Raw genomic sequence first — 14,303 nt, forward strand, 5'->3', positions numbered from 1 at the left:
CAGTTTGAACGCTGCTTCAGCTGGTAAGCTTATGATTGCCGTTTGCGTGCTTCCGTATGCCTTCCTCAGTGCCTTGATCGCGGAATCTTGCAAGCCAAGTGGCCCGAACTGCTTTTCTAAGGTGGCGCGGACATCTTCCTTGGTCATGATTTCATCAATGTCCTTACATTGTATAACAATCTCCTGCTTTCTGGCGAGGAAGTTTTCTACGGTTTTGCCCGGAGACTTCTTCAGCTCCAGAATTAAATCCCCTTTTTGAGAGCGTCTGATTCGGCTGACGTTTTCCCCAATGTCCATCAGCTCAGAATCGAATTTGACCTTCCTGAGGATACCGGCGATGATAGTTAATTCGGGCCGTAATCTTCTTTTCTGTGTTACATTTTTCTTTCCGCCAACCTTGGTCCATGCTTTTGCCTCCCTTGGATCGATTGGAGTCGGCGCCACAGTTTGCACAATTTTGGTAACTTTGTTTGCCTTCCCTTTTGCTGGTGAGAGGCCTTTTTGCCTTTTCACGTTTTGTGAGGATCCGAAAGAATCGTTCGCGCCCTCTCTTCTCCTCTTTTCAAGGTTACCGCCCTTTGGATTTTGACGGGGTGTCACTTGTGTTGCCTGGGTGACGCTTGATTTCTTCGGGGTATTTTTTTCGTCCTTGGCACCATTGTATAGTGCACGAATGGTACAGACCATGTTTTTGATAGCCTGGTGCACATTGTATTTGTCCTTTATAAATACAGACAACTCTACTATTTTCCCTCCGAGTAAGGCAAACGATGATTCGTCCACATTCTGACACAGCTCCTCTGCTTGCTTTTCCCACTGGGCGCTTACGTATTTATTGGCCTTCCGGGAGCTTCCCTGATTTCCCTCCTTCATCGACGTTGATTTCGGAGGAGATCGCACGATCGTCGAGCTTCTCCTAAATGGATCAAACACTAAGTCCTGCGGCATGTTCCGACCAGGTGTAGTCACCCCGCTATAGGCTAATGAATGACCAGTTTATGGGGCATCTTTCGTGTATTTTGAATAGGCTTTCTCGGGAGTGATATACTCCTTTTAAATGCTTCTTTGTCCAGACTACTTGTAGTATTCGATGCAACAGTGGCCAAGTAATCCACCACCGAGGCACTGCAGTCGAGGGATATTGACGGCCGGAAGCCTGCTTACTCACTCCCAAAAGCCGCCGGTACTGGGTTTGCGAAGCCCTGCACCGTAACTTTATTCACCTTCTGTTCTCCCATGTTTGGTTTTATTTCTGGGTATCCTTCCCATAGTCAATTTTTATCCACGGGTGGGCGTTTACTTCCCACCTACCCGGACTGCGCATAAGCATGCCCATACACGCACACCTCCAAATGCGTACATGTGCATATTCCTACGCATCTGCCAAGCATTCCCTTATCCGCATGAGGGGACGCGCCTGATGGGAGATCTGGCAAAACCGCACAGGTCTGTCTGTACGTCTGTCACGCGCACTTTTCTCAAAAATAGCTATACCAATTGACACGAAATTTGGTGAAAATGTGGGAACTGTGAACGCCCAGACATGCAGTGTGTGATATCCTTCTACGTTGAGATTTAGTGGGGATATTAAATGAAAGGTCTCGATTAGTACTTTTTGATGCCCGCCTTAGTTTTGGTATTTGTTAGAAAGGCGGGGAGTAGGGGAGGTGAAAAGCGATGATTTCTTGAACGGACCCATTCTCAGAAATTACCCAACCGAATAATCTGAAAAAATTCATGAAGCTGCCTCCATATGGTGCCCAGGCCTCAAAATATTCTCCATATCGGTATCTGTTCAAAATAAGTTAATAATAGTGTATTATCATATTTTTGGGGAAATTGAGGAAAACCTCCCTTAAGTTCCCAGAGTTATAAGAGTTGGTGGTAGTATAAGAGTTATAAGAGTTGGTAGTAGTATAAAATATAATATGAACCATATTATCCCCAAGTTTGATCAAAACCATACTATTACTAACAAAGTTACAGTAGCTCAAAGTTGACTTTACCGCGTAAATTTACTGCAACTAAATATCAATATGACACTAAAGTGAGTAGTTAGACATGCTAAATGCACATACATAGCGGGCTACGTACAAATGGAATAGCTCTACACTCAAATATATTCACAGAAGAAGCAAACAAAACCTTTCATATCTGAAGCGCCCAGCTTCCGGTTTCCCGACTTGTTAGAGATTAAATTCGCTTTAAAATATTGTAAAAGAAATATTGTCAGTTTCGCGAGTTATGTTCAGTTTCTATGTATGTTGATTTACTTTCAGCCACGATGCGAGTGTCCAATAGTTAGCCGCCATTTTCCGTCGAGCCTTCCTTTGCCATTTGTTTCAGTGTAGTTACGTCTGCGGGACTTATAATTGAACAGTATAGTCACATGCAGTTGCTGCAGGATCGTCCTCCAAATATATTACTTCAATTTGAGATTTGATTTATCAATATTTTTGCTTTGCTTAATTAAGATAAAAACTGTTAAAATCAACCCACCTCTAATTTTACATAACAATTGTAATACAATACTTTAGAGAAGTACACAGAAACGTACTTTACTGAGTATTTATTAAAATCCTTGAATTGCTCCTTCCTTTGAACTATACAAACCTAATAATCAAAGAGTACTTACAATGAAACGAATGATAATAGCTCTTAGACATATCAGTTTATAGATTTTAACTGTAACTCTAACAAAATTATTTAATAATGAAAATATAAATAATGTTTTAATCAATTGAACAATAAATAACGTTTACAACTGCGTAAACAGGAAACAAGGCAGAATCAAAAGCAACCAGTCAAAAGATTTAGAATGTAAAAAGGTAAAATAGCAAATCAGATGTTGTGTATTCGTACCTATTGTCTTATACTATAAAATAGAGCACTTTGTATTTTTCTATTCGAAAAGGGAATAAACCAACCGACGATCTTGTTTCTAGGATTCTAGGTTTAAAATCTAAACGAAATTTTTAAAGAGTTTGTGACTTCTCAAAAGCTTCACAATTTAGGGAACTTTTCCATTTAGTTTTCCAACGTTCCGGTAGATGTTTTTCAGGCACAAAGTTTTAGATGCACGTGCGTCACAATTAATTGAATTAAATTTTCGTTCACTTTCAACTGAAGCACACTCCATCCTGAAATTTTGTTTCGCCTCTAAGGAAAACCAAAGGAAACATAGAGCTAAACGTGAAATCAAAGAAGGGCCTAACAAAAACTTCATGGAAACACTCGACATTAAACTGTATATTTACGTGTACTCTAAACTGTAAATACATTTCTACAATCTGCGATTTTTATCAAATATGAAAATGAAAAGGTAAATGTAATCTTTGTATAAGAAGCAACAAAAAAATATACACGAAAATTTCTCACCTTACAGAGTGTACTTACTAAGGCTGTTAAGCAAAAATAAATTTCGGAAAATTTCATTGGGCCATGAACTCAAAATACTGTAAAAACATATATGCTAGAGTTGTTTATAAGGGTATTGTATATGTAATTAAATTTATAACAATTGCACTATGATGACTAACGTTAATAATGAAATAGAGAAAGAAAATAAATGTTTGATGTTATATGGTACCGTACATGCAGGTTTAGAGCCAGCTTAGTATTTTATTAACCGAAAATGAATTAGATATTTTTCCAAAAAGCTTTTCCTCCATTGTTTTAGCTACTAAATAAAAAAAAACAATTTTACTGAAGAAGTTGTCTTGATTTGCACTTTTAGTGCTGATTTTAGTGAATTTTTTGGAAACTCTCCGAGTAACTCAGCATAACAACCCGGAAGCTATAAATATTTCGCGATCCCCCAAGCTATAAAAACATTGAACCCAGATCCTTGCAAAAGGGTACTCATAGATAGAACTATCCACAAATTAAGCAGCTGCAGCAAAATACCTTCCTACAAACTACTGTACAGAGCTCGTAAGCAGAATGTTCATAGCCACACAATATAAAATAAAGCTGAATTTTCTTTGGGCGTAAAATTCAAATATTTATTAGGATGTATGTTGAAACAGAAGAGATAAATTCAAGAAACAGTGGAAAAACTATATTGACATAATTTTAATAAATGGAAATGAAACAGTGAACACGGAAAGTAAAGGAATTATAAAAATACAGAGTCATATTGAAATATGAATACAAGAACACCTATAGAGGTTAATTTAAATCAAAAGAAAACCAAAAAAAGAAAAAAAAATAAGAAAGAAAATGTATATTTTATCTCATCATGTTTATGAAAATTATTATTATATATGTATTGTAAAGATACATGAGAAAACAAAAGCCTATTAAAAACTTAACGTGAAAGTTTCTTTTAAAATATGTTTTCATTGGTGTCAACATCCTCCCATTTTTCAGTTCCCCTATAAAAATATACAGTATCTGCATCCGTATTGGCTCCCCCAGGACTTCCGCAATACAATTATCGCCCCCCTTTAATGTGTAGCCTAGCCACTGCCACTTCCGCCTTCCGATCACATCGCGTACAGATGACAGACCTGTGCATCGATGAAGCTCGAAATAGTATTGGACCAGCGAAGTCCGATGATATGTCGCAGACAGGTGTTCACGTAGGCTTGGAGATTTGATTGACAGTATTGGTCACCTCACACGTATCTCATCCATATGCAGCATATTAGTATAGAACAGTCTCGGATCTCGGCCAATCGTTAGCAAGAACAACGCTTCCTTAGTATTCAAATTGATCGACGCCTTCGATATATGCCTATTTATGAAGATAGGGAGAGTAAGATGACCCGTCGCACCGAGAACCTTGTTTTGTTCAGCCGCAGATGTCATCGGCATTGTTAAGATGTTTGAGGAAAAATCTCATCATCCATTGAACTCCTCCACATTCTCCTTACAAAGCAGCAGAGGAAAGTCACCGATAGCAAGAAGAAATAATATCGGTGACATAATGCAACCCTGGTGGACTCCGCGTTGGACTTCAAAGTGTTCTAATATTTTACTTCGGTGCAGCACGTGATATTTTGCACCATCATATGCCGTTTTGATGATAGCTATTAGTTTCCCCGGATGCATCTTCTGCGTAGCGCACACAAGATACACTCCCTATTCACGCTGTCGAAAGCTTTCTCAAAATCGATAAAGAGCAGGTGGAGTGACGATCTAAACTCCGCGAAAAGTTGCGAAATGTTGGGTAGGATGTTGATGTGGTCAATGCAGGAGATGCCGGAGCGAAAACCAGCCTGCTCTTTCTAGATCGAGCTTTCGAAATTTTCTTTGATGCGTTCCAGTATTATTTTAGATATTAACATATCTCTGCTATAGCAGGGAGCCCACAAATGCCCTTCCAATTGGCACATTCAAAACCGGTGCCCTTATTTGGAATTTTATGTGATCACCTACTTCATTCACTCAATGAGAAAGGTTTCGGATTACCAAGATTTCGGTATGCGAGGAAGTCGGAGATATGCAGAAACTGCAGTTGTATTTACTATAAATAACTTTGCGGGGGCACTGTCACGCCTCGTACGATTTACTCCGTTTGAGTGCATTGATGGCAGAAAAAAATTTAGTTTCGCTTGTAGGAAAAGACGCATCCAAATGATATGGTGATTAGCGATTTCTTTCACAAGATACGAAACTTCAACGGATGAAATACAGCTAACAATCGTAATGCAGTGTTCTTTCCACCTCTTCAGCTGCTATTCATCTTGGATAAGAAGTTGATCGCAACTAGATCGTGGGAGCTGCAGTCCTCTAACCCGGTGGGCAACGGTAGACGCAAACACAAGGAAAGGCGGCGGTAGAAGCTGCGGAAATCCTTACCTTACCTACCATTATTACTGCGGTGGCCAAGACCGTGCGTCTCCATCATGTCCACCAAGATATTATCAGAGTTCATCTTGGTATTCAGATCACTCATTACAATCACAATGTCACCTTCAGGAAGTCTCTCCTAAACTGCGTGTAATTGTTGGCATCCTTCTTCACTACATTGGAAGTCTCCGCTGCTGTATGGTAATCCACAATTGTGAGGTGTCTTAACCAGCACTGGAATCCTGTAATCAAAGCCCTATTCGACAAAAGAGCATGAATTCGCATTTTCGCTCGAATTAGAGAAAGTAGGCATTCTGGGGACCTCTGGACTTCTGTCGAGGAACGTGCGTAAAATGTGGAAAGCAATCATAGTTCTCTTTCGATAGCCAAATTCCCAATCTTAGGCGTTATTGATATTTCGGTAACAGCAAAGTTTCGCAATTTGCTGGTTTCTTTCCCCACTTTTTAAATTCCAACTTACAGGGCGCACTATAGAAATTTCAAAAACAAAGAGCGAATAACGCTCACATCTTAGTTTTTTTTTTTTTGTTTTCTAGGAGTAGGGTAGGAGTTGTAGGAGTTGATGAACCACTTGGTGTAACTGGTCGCCTCCACATTTAACTAATTTGGCTGTAATTCCATCGGCTCCTACCGACTTATGATTTTCATCTCCAGGTCCTCTATTGACTACGGTTATTGCGGCATCCATTTCCCTCTTATAGGTGTTGCGAAGGGCTGCCTTGTGGATGGCTTCAGTGTTAACTCGCACCTGATTGTCAAAGGAGATTGTGGGTGGTGTTGTTATTCGAGCTCGGAACACCATGCCAACGAGATAGTGATCCGAGTCTATATTGGCCCCCTTATATGTTCTGACATTCATTATGGCTGAGAGATGGCGGCGTTCAATCAACACGTGGCCAATTTGGTTGAAAGTGGTCCCGTCTAGAGAGGCGCATGTATGTTTGTGGACCGCTTTCCGCGCAAACCAGGTATTTCCAACAACCATTTCGTGTGACACTGCTAATTGAATAATCCGCAGTCCGTTATCATTTGTATTTTGGTGTAAGCTATGGGAGCTAGCGTATTGCGTTGGCTGTTAAGATCCCCAAGTATGATTTCGATATCATATTTGGAACTGGCTTCGAGGGTTCGTTCTACTGCCTCGTAGAAGGTATCCTTCTCCGACTCTGCAGTCTCCTCTGTAGGGACGTAAACGTTAATGAGGCTTATATTTCTAAACTTGCCTCGCAAGCGCAGAGTGCATAGCCGTTCGCTTATGTTTTCAAAGCCGATAACAGCAGGTTTCATTTTTTGCTGACTAGGAAACTTACTCCGGATAGCTGAGTGGTTAGAGCGCAAGGCTGTCGTACGGAGGGTCGCGGTTCAAATCTCACTGGTGGCAGTGGGATTTGTATCGTGATTTGCCGTCGGATACCAGTCGACTCAGCTGTGAATGAGTACCTGAGTCAAATCAGGGTAATAATCTCGGGCGAGCGCAATGCTGACCACATTGCCTCCTAGTGTACCGTTACGGTCTTGAATGAAGTGCTCTAACACACTTCAAGGCCCTGATGCAACATGGATTGTTGCGCCAACGATTATTATTATTATTATTATTATTATAAGAAACTTACTCCGAGCACATGGTTTACTGGATGGCCACTATAATATATGGTGTAGCGGCTCTTCTCCAGGAAACCGGTCCCTGTCCAAAGCATCTCCTGTAACGCTGTTACATCAGCCCTATATTGGGACAGGGTATCGGCTAGCTGCTCACCAGTTTCATCTCTGTACAGGGAGCGCACGTTCCATGAGAAAATGCGCAAATCGTTATTCCTTTGTCGTTGCCGGGTTCGTCGTTGTGTTATCCATCCAGTCCGAGGCTCCTGTTGTGACTTCGTAACAACTTGTTTTCCGTGTAGGGTTGTCAGCCCTACCCAACCCTCAACCGGAGGACCAGTTGGTACAATTTGTCCCGTTTTTAGGCGCGGGAGACTCGCCTTCATCCTTCTCTGTCCGCAGCTTTTCGTTAAGAAAGAGCTCCCAGCGGTCACCACGTGGAGGTGGAGATAGGGTTTGGTAGTAGAGCTGTTGGCGTTGATCCAGCAGGCATTTCCCAGGTTTTATGCTCCATGGTGGGTACCAATCCGCGTTTCGCCCTGGGACCTATACTACCCTTTAACCAACTGTAAGCGGAATAGCTAATTTAATTGTTTGGAATCATTTATTAATTTGTCAGCAGAAATCTAAATGTATATCACAAGAAAAACAAAGCATTAAACGCAGTGTTCAAAGGTGGCACATACATTTCCTCATTTTGCTTTTGTAAATATGCACATTACTTTCCATAGTTTTCCTATCTTTTGCTGCTTAGCAATCGTTTCCCTTGCATCGGTTCGTCGGGTAACTTAATTAGTTTTCTTGCAAAATGGAAAGTAAGATCGGCAATGGCAATCATGGTAATTAGTTTGGAGGCAAAAATTTAAATGTCTGTAAAAAAGGAGAGGATCGCAATTAGTGAATGTTCACAGGTACCATATATCCATTTTGAGGTTTGCCTCTTTATCATGTTTAATTTGTGTGATGTTTTTGTTTTGAAAAAGATTATTGAGTGAGTAAGGTGGGCAATGCCGACAATGGAAATAATGATGGCCAATAAAAATTGAAGTGTAGTGAATGTTGTGATGGGACCTATATATTTTTTTAGGAACCTTTTCCAAATATGTACGGCGCCTTTGAGAATTATTGCTTGCATTTCAGGAAGGACAGCTTCAATTGAGGAATAGGTAGCTGTACGAAAGTTTCCATTGCTCTATTGTTTTGCAAGCATTAGCCTCGTACAGGATCAGTAGGGATCAATATCAAAATCGGCGGGGTGAGTTGGCTAATCCCAAATATTAGGATTATGATAGGCAATAAAAAGTAAGTCTAGTTTAAAAATGAAACGAAAATTCTTAATCAATGTTCAAAGGTGAAGGTGAAATTTTTAATATAGACTTCTGCCTTGGTAATGCTTAAAAAATGGCAGAAAAAGAGGTAAGATAATTTTGTATTGACGAAGAAATTAGGAAATTACCTGACGCAGTATAAATAGGAACATTATATTCGTAGATAGTCAGTAAGTTATAAGCCGCTTACAACATATTATACATTATAATCGAATATTCTTGTAACATTACTATTTTTTTACTAATAATTTCCTTTCCGAAACATTTTGATATTTTGTAGTTAAATTTATAAAATTAATTAACAAAAATGTGATAGGACTTCGATTTGCAATTGTTTGCTATATATTTTAAATTATTATTTTAAGAACGTATTTACATTCGTAGTACATTTGTGGTAAGTAGTATGGCAGGGATTGCGGATACCGAGGCGTGGAAGGAGTTTTTCTTCGTGCTACAAACTTTGCAGGAGCTTTGGAAGATCAAAGCGGATGTCTTTAAAGACAAACAGACGAAAAAAATACAATATATTAAATCCATTACAAATACGTCCAATTCACTCTAAAATCTCTATACATATACTTTTCCCACGCAATCAAATTCAACCGTCCACTATCAGTTCCCGACAACGTAAATGTAATTACTTTCACGATGCGCGGATGTGCACTCCTCGAGATCTCGCAAGGAAATGAAGTTGTTGCCTGCGTGGCGAACGAACCGAAACCTCGTTACCAACTTGGTTCATTCTTTGAAAATAAGAAATTATTGCTTGTATTGAAATTAAGAAGTTAATTAAGATGCAGCCCGAAATCAAACAAATATCATTTAAGATAGGATAATTAGCAAGCGGATCATAGGCCGTTAACTCCTTTGTGTTTCTTAACATTGTATTAAATTAAATTATGGACATATAAAAATAAGAATTTGATCCATTAAATTCTAATTAACCTTTCGGTGAATGGTGGCACAGATATAAGAATTTATATGTTAATATCTGCATTATTACCTTCCTAAGTCGCATGAATCCTTTCATAAAGATCGTTTTATTGCATTACAAGCATTTGGTATCAGAAACCACGGTGCCACAACAATTGCTAACGATAGCCCAAGGTATGTTGGTAATTAGAAATAAGGTTTTGTTTTACAGGAAACCTCAAAAACCGGAGGCATATTTACACTTAAGCTAGAAAATGCATTAAGTGCGGTAATTTGTAAAAATGTAGCCTAACGCATGATATTGAAAAGTGAAAGTTTTAATTAATTGGTAAATAACTTCCAAATAGAAAATATATATTAATAATAATAATAATCGTTGGCGCAACAATCCATATTGGATCAAGGCCTTGAAGTGTGTTAGAGCACTTCATTCAAGACCGTAACGGTACACCACAGTACACTGTGGGAGGCAATGTGGTCAGCATTGCGCTCGCCCGAGATTATTACCCTGATTTGACTCAGGTACTCATTCACAGCTGAGTCGACTGGTGTCCGACATCCAATCGCGATAACAAATTCCTCTGCCCCCAGCGAGATTTGAAGAAAATATATATTATAATATAATATTAAGTTTATTTACAATACTGGCAATTACATGCTCACGGCACCAAAGTGTTACATCGAACTATGCGAACCAACACAAACACTCAATAAGATTTAGTAAATAAGATGTCGGAATGCACAAATAATGTAACATATCAGTTCCAATAAACTAATGCCGAATTCCAATATGTTTATATTTGCGACGGTGTGCACGCCTCGAGATCTCTCAACGAAATAAAGTTGCAGGATCGGTTGCTGCGTGTCTGGCAAACGAACCGTAACTGGGTTACCAACTTGGTTCGTCGCCTGTGGGTGCTATAAGGTTCAAAAGAAATTCTGATGTTAATGCAGAGGAAGTTTGGCTTACGGCTCTCTAAACAATACAAACAATTGCAATCGTTCGTTCTGCGGAACGATGGAGCAAAGAAAAATTTTCTTTGCAGTAATTCACCCGCTCTTAACCCTTAATATTAAAACTTAACTATGTCTACGAAGAACTTCTTAATACTAACCAATTGTATATTTTTTGATTGTCGTGAAGTCGTGAACACCGGAACCGGACAGCACTTGTTGAAGCTAACCCGAATGTTAGCAGTTCGGCGAAATGGGGGCCGGGGTTCTTGGTTCTCACATGTTATCTCCCTGTCAGGACACAGAGATTTAATCACGTGCCTTGACTCAAGAAACAACAAAACGAAATCCACCCGGCGGGTCACCCCAACCTAATCGTTCGCTCCCTTTCGTTTAAACATAATGGGGGGAACCCTAAATAAATGGGAGGACCGACGCTTCCCGGGAGAGGGTTAGGGAGCAACAGAGCCTAAAACATTATAATAATTATTTCTTTTATACGTACTTAGGTAAATAAACAATTTTCTTTTCTAAAAGTAAAACAGTAAATAAAACTTTCAAATCCCTGCAGACAAAAAAGGAACTTTCTTAGACTGGAAATTTGTAGATGTTTCGGTAAAATATGTTAAAATCTGTAATTTTCTTCCTTGTATATGTATATATGTACATGGATACAGGCATACTTCGACTTTCCAATTGGTTCCATAAAAGTGCGCTTTAAGCCGAAAATATGATAAGTCGAAGCGTACGCTCGTATGCTTAGGGTAAAGAAAGTAGAATCATTTTGTCGCTTGTTGCTTATGAAGTACCAAAACTAACATTTCTTATTTAGCACCTATTAAGAATCAATTCAAAATACATACAGCAAGTCGGGAAACCGGACGCTTGACGCTTCAGGTATAAAAGGTTTTGTGTTACCCTATGTGAGGAGGATACCGTAGTTCTCCATTGGCTGATAGTATTGATCCGAGATATTTAAATTGCTCAGCCCTGGGCAGGTTACTGCCACTGCTAGAACTGAGCACCTAAAGCACCTGAGAACCTAAAATTAACTGCAATGTCGTTCGTCTGCCGCTCTCTGTAGTTCTGAATGTTGGCCGACTATTAAAGACAATGAACGGCGTCTTGCGGTAATGAGGACGAAGATATTGCATTGCATGGTGACGTGGCACGTTTTGATCACCTCTAAAATGAGAATATCCGCGATCGATATGGGTTTGCACCGATCGTGGAAAAACTGCGAGAGAGGTGTTTTCGATGGTGTGATCACGCAATTCACGCTAACGAGAATGCACTTACCAATATTGGTCTCAACATCGAAGTCAATGGTAAGCAAACAAAAAACCGGTCGAATCAACGATGGCTTGAAACGTTGGTTGGGGATTTAAAGGCCTCGCGATTACATCCTGATCAGGCATTTGATAAAATAAAATGGCGAAACCGATTACGGCGAGCCGATCCCGCATGTGAACGGGACACAGGCTGGAGAAAAAGTAAAAAGTGTGAAGAGCGACGAGTGCACGACAGCTCCGTGTCATATAGCTAAAAATTCCATTGCCCTCTATTTTTTAGAAAACAATTTAAATAAATATAATAATTTGATGGAAGCCCCTGTATTGATAATAGTTAACCTCATACGTTTCACGCTCTGAGTTTAATATTATTAGCAAATACTAAGAATGTAACCTACATCAAATATAAACAAGTCGGAATACCGGAAGCTCCCGCTTCAGGTTCAGCTGCTTCAGGTGCTCATCTTATGTAAGAAACTTCAACACACATTTTTCTATCCGTGTATAGCTACAAATCCAACATATTCTTTCATCATTCATTCATGCTTTTCCAAACTACAAAATATATGTACATATTACAGCCATAGATATTATCCTCAGCCTAAACGTACAAACTGCCTTCATCCAGATCGAGCACGTTAATGAAGGCAAGACAAAATATATGGTGGCAACGTCAGCACCAAAAACCAAACAATCAACAACATCAAACCGCACTGGTCAAACGGAAAGAATAAAGATAGGAGAATACAACTTTGAGACCGTTGATAATTTCTCCTATCTACGATGATGAAATCTGCGCACGGTTGTTGTCAGCCAACAGAGCCTATTTCAGCTTACAAAAACTGTTCCGCTCGAAACATCTCAACATAGGGTCAAAGCTCTTACTGTACAAGACAATGATCTTGCCAGTCCTCATGTATTCCTCGGGGACTTAGGTTCTTAGCAAGAAGAATTGCGAACTCTTGGCTGCGTTCGAGAGAAGAATCCTCCGAAGAATTTTTGGCCCCCTACATGAGGATGGACAATTCCGTAGCCTACATAACGACGAAATCTATGAGCGATACCATGACCGTCAGGTTGTGGATAAAATCCGGTTCAATAGGTTACGGTGGGTGGGCCACTTAATCCGTAGGGATGAGGATAATCCAGCCCGGAAAGTCTATAAAGGCAACATCTGTGGTAGAAAGAGAAGACGAAGCAGACCCTGCCAAAGATTTTTTTTTTGGGGTAGTGTAGGTGAATGCATTTACGCACACAGTGTTGGACTCCCGATTCGGTACGTCGTCGGACTACCAACTAAACACCTCCCCATCGTCAGAGAGCTAGCCTGGAACTGTTTGTCACATTACTTCGGGCTAGTCCCCAAACTCTCTCGCCTTGGGGAGACTTCAAATCAGGGAATTCCTTTCACCATCGGGAGGGGGGGGGGGGGGAGGAAGGGAACTGTCAGTTCAAGGAACCCCCTGCAATCCGGCTCCTTCACCGGTCGAGTTCTATCTTCTTAGCAACGAGAAGGGCCCGAACGTAATGGGCAACACGGTTCCACCTGTCAGCAGTCCTCAGTACCTCTTCGACAAAGTTGTCGGGAGAGAGATCCCCTGTGTTTAAATAGAGCTGCTGACGAACCCCATCCCACCTTCCGGAGACGGCGCCTTTCCAATCCTGTGCAGGTAAAACTGAAAACTTCCATGCCTACTTAAAAATTGGGTAAGGAAATAGTCAGTCTCACCGTGCTTCCGATACAGCCACGCACCTAAGTTACCGATGAGCCGCGCAGTCCATCTGCCTTTAGTTTCATTTGGTCAAGAGGGAGACCCTGCCTAAGATGGAGCGATGGCGTAGGCCAGGACGCCGGACAGCTTTTAGGGATATCGAATTGGGGAATCGGGATGTCTGGAGTTCATTATTAAGGCAGGCTTAGACCGGATACCGGTTGTTGCGCCGTTGATGATGATGATGAATGGGATACAAGCAATGCTCACACCTTAATTCAAATATATGTAGTTATGTCGCCACATACCAATGTAGGCTCCACTACCCTAAACACTTATTCAAACGAGAATTAAAAACCATTCAATTGAACAATAAGAAGTTCAAAGTGCATCCGACGCGTCACAAACCAATAATAAAATGTATGAAATATCGAATGCACATCTGTTTGAATATTCGAAGATAAGGAACATCATAAGATACCACACAACATGTCTTTACATTCCAAATAAGATAAATGCATTTTAAGAAAAGAATATGAGCGAACAAGAAAAAAGAAAAGTAGCACATTATCGCAATGAACTTGTAGCGACCGGGTAATTTAAAGTGTAATTTTGCAAAGTGGCAAGATCTAATAATCATGATATATCAACAGTCCTCCATTTCCAAC

The sequence above is a fragment of the Hermetia illucens genome, chromosome 3 (assembly GCF_905115235.1).
Source record: "Hermetia illucens chromosome 3, iHerIll2.2.curated.20191125, whole genome shotgun sequence".
Taxonomy (NCBI): Eukaryota; Metazoa; Arthropoda; class Insecta; order Diptera; family Stratiomyidae; genus Hermetia; species Hermetia illucens.